Below are 726 nucleotides of genomic sequence, written 5' to 3'. Positions count from 1 at the left end.
CTGCCCAAGGGTACACACGCGGGCACTTGCATCTGTTTGTCCGTATATGCATTAGCACACATAAATACAAATTAGTGGCTGGTTTGCATTCTTTGCTTAAAGAAAACTTGTGACTGTATTAAAAATGTAGGACACATCAGTCAAATAATTAAAGTGAGGAGTGAGGCAATGGGACTTCTCGCCACTCTCTCGGGGCTGCCTGTGCTGGGCTGTGCTCTATGTGGCTTCCTCCTATATATTTGAGGAAGAGGCACTTTATTACAGTAATTTATCACCCCCATAAATGTGGCTCCTCGGTAACGCAGAATAATTTGGGAAGAAATATGTTTTAAAAATTAAAAATGCAGTCGGCATGCGCCCCGTCAGGTCTGCAGGGAGACATCCCTGCAACTCCGGTAACTGCCCGTGTAGCTCTAATACCTACAACTTCCATTATTTAAAGTGTGATTATATTTTTCCTGCTTGGAGCTTTGTCAGCTATAAATAAAAGATAAGGGTGAATTGTTGCGGGCCCTAGTAAGCACTTCCATTATTGGTACTTAAGGGGGCTTGGGGATGGAGGGAATGGGCCAGGGTGGGGAAGGAAAGGGAGGCCGTTGGGGGGTACTGCTGGGCTTGGAAGCTGAGCTGTTGGTGTGGGTGGGCCCAGTCCTTTTTCTGGTTACATTTCAGTGAGACATGGGCCCATGAACTTCGGCTCTATTGTCCATGTACCCCACAGACCAC

Source organism: Otolemur garnettii, unplaced genomic scaffold (assembly GCF_000181295.1).
Source record: "Otolemur garnettii isolate 467f Iridium unplaced genomic scaffold, OtoGar3 scaffold00014, whole genome shotgun sequence".
Classification (NCBI taxonomy): Eukaryota; Metazoa; Chordata; class Mammalia; order Primates; family Galagidae; genus Otolemur; species Otolemur garnettii.
Note: the sequence above shows the minus strand (reverse complement) of the source record.